This window comes from Palaemon carinicauda, chromosome 8 (assembly GCF_036898095.1).
Source record: "Palaemon carinicauda isolate YSFRI2023 chromosome 8, ASM3689809v2, whole genome shotgun sequence".
Classification (NCBI taxonomy): Eukaryota; Metazoa; Arthropoda; class Malacostraca; order Decapoda; family Palaemonidae; genus Palaemon; species Palaemon carinicauda.
In genome coordinates this window covers 67133329-67135828 of record NC_090732.1, presented here as the reverse complement: position 1 = coordinate 67135828, position 2500 = coordinate 67133329, and positions in this window count along the sequence as shown.

Sequence of the window (2500 nt, the reverse complement as noted above, 5' to 3'; positions counted from 1 at the left end):
TTTTTTCTAGGTTGTAGTCATTTCAAATACACACGATCACCCACAAATACTTTTAGCGGTGCGGTTTTGAACCAACCATCATACTTTGAGCTGTGTTTTTTATTAGCTCTTTTGAAAAACCTTTCAGTGGTGTTCATTACTATCCTCAAGAGGTTTAGTAAATATACACGGTATTGCTCAGTTGAATAATTTGGCAACTGTTGAGAATTAATCAGGCTTGTGCATGGTAACACAGGATCCTGTCAATACACTAAAATGAAAAGCGTGTCCCTGAGCGAAGCATTTTATGCAATGTTCAAAGCTAGCTCAGCTGTAGGAAGCATGGAGTGCCAATGAAGGGGGTCATCCGCCAATAAGTAACGTAAGATTCGCACTACTTCCTTATTATGCGATTCCACTAAGCCATTAGCTGAAGGCCTATATGCAGTCACTGAAAGGTTTTCAATTTTCATCAAGTCCGTGACCGATTTCAGCACCTTATTTATAAACTCGAGACCATTATCACTTATCAAAATTTTTGGGCAACAAAATCTAGCAATGAAAGAGCACAGCAACTGGGATAATGAATTTACTGATTTATCCAACATTGCATAAGTATAAGTGTACCGAGTAGATGCATCCACAAGTGCACATATATACTTATGTAGTGTTAACCCAGTAGGAAATGGTCCTACCACATCCATATGCACCCTATAAAACTTAATAGGAATCGCAGGTCATTTTCTAACTTCCAGTACGGTGCTTTTATGTTTTTTGAAACAGTTACAAGCATGACAATATTTCATATAATTTTCTATAGATTTTTTCATTCCTAACCAAAAGAAGGATTCATGTGCTTTCCTTAATGTTCTATCAATCCCTAGATACCCTGCTTACGGTCTTGCATGTACAATGTGGATGGCTCGATCAATTAAAGAGGGAAGAAAAACTACACGTGCACAAAATTCCCCTCCCCTCTTCTCGTAAGCATAATATAAGTTATCATTTTCTATAGAAATATTCTCATGAGGCACATTCAGAAATGATGGATAACTCTATGATTCCCCTTTAATCACTGCTCGCTCTTTTTCCCTTCCTTCCTCTTTTTTCTGTCCCTCTTGGACTTCTTCTATATCCAGACCTCCCAAGTCAATCACACCTGTATCATCAGGGCATTCATTCTGGACACCCCTGGTCATGTCCTCAGCCACCCACATATATTCACCTTCACCGCTCTCATCGCTTTCTCTCTCTCTCTCTCTCTCTCTCTCTCTCTCTGAGCCCATTTTCTGATTGCTCCTTGGGTGAATTCACATCCCATTCTCTATTTTCTCTATTTTGATGGGGGTCTTCACTATTTTGGTAACAATCTTCGTTCCTCTTTTGTGCCCTAGTTGTAACTCCTATTACTCTACCTCTAGAGAGGGCATCAGCCACCTTGTTAGCTTTACCTTCTATGTGGTGAAAACCTTTATATTAAACTCTAACAATCTTTCAATCCATCTCGCTTGTCCAGAGGTCAAATCTCCTTTAAAAAACAAGCCAAATAAGGGGCGATGATCACTTTGCAACTCAATCGACTGACCTAATAAAAAGAACCAATGCCTCTCTAGAACCCAAAGAATAGCCAAAGCCTCTCGACCAAATGTACTATAATTCTTTCCTGCCCCTTTCATTGCCCTGGAAGCAAAACAAATGGGTCGCTCTCTACCTTTATCATCTCGTTGAGAAACTACGCAATCAGCAGCTAAGCTACTTGCATCTGTTGTTACTAAAAATGGGCGATCAAATCTAGGATATACGAGTAAGTCATTGCTAGTTAAGGCTGCTTTCAAATGGTTAAAGGCCCTTTCTTCTTCCACTCCCCATTTTATTACTTTTTGTTTCTTTACAGCATTTAAGGGTATCGCTATCTCTCAAAAACCATGTATGAATTTATGGTAATACCCAGCAAGCCCATGGAACCCAGTTATTTCCTTAGGGGTATGTGGCCTGGGGGAAATCTCTGATAGTTTCTACTTTACTTGGGCGGGGCTGGATACTTTCTGGGGTTATTATGTGACCTAAAAATTTGACCTGTTTACAGAAAAATGTGCACTTTGACAAATTTATCTTCGTACCATTATGCCGCAATGCTTCTAAAACTTTACGAATATTATTATTAATGTCTTCGACTGTTTAACCTGTAATTATGATATCGACTAAATAAGCAAGAACATTATGGCCAATTAAGGGAGACACAACCACCATCATTGCTCTAGAGAAATGACTTGGAGCATTTTTAACAAAGAAATTAAGAAAATTAAAATAAAATAGTTCATTGTTAGCTATAAATGCCGTTTTACATTTACTGTCTTCTTGAATGGGTATTTGATAGTATCCAGACTTCATATCAACAGTAATTCTTCGATCGAGGGCAATGGAAATGCATTATCCTTAGTGACTGCATTCAATTTCCTATAATCAACACACAATCTTACCGAGCCTTCCTTTTTCCTAACAGCTACAAGTGAAAAAGCCA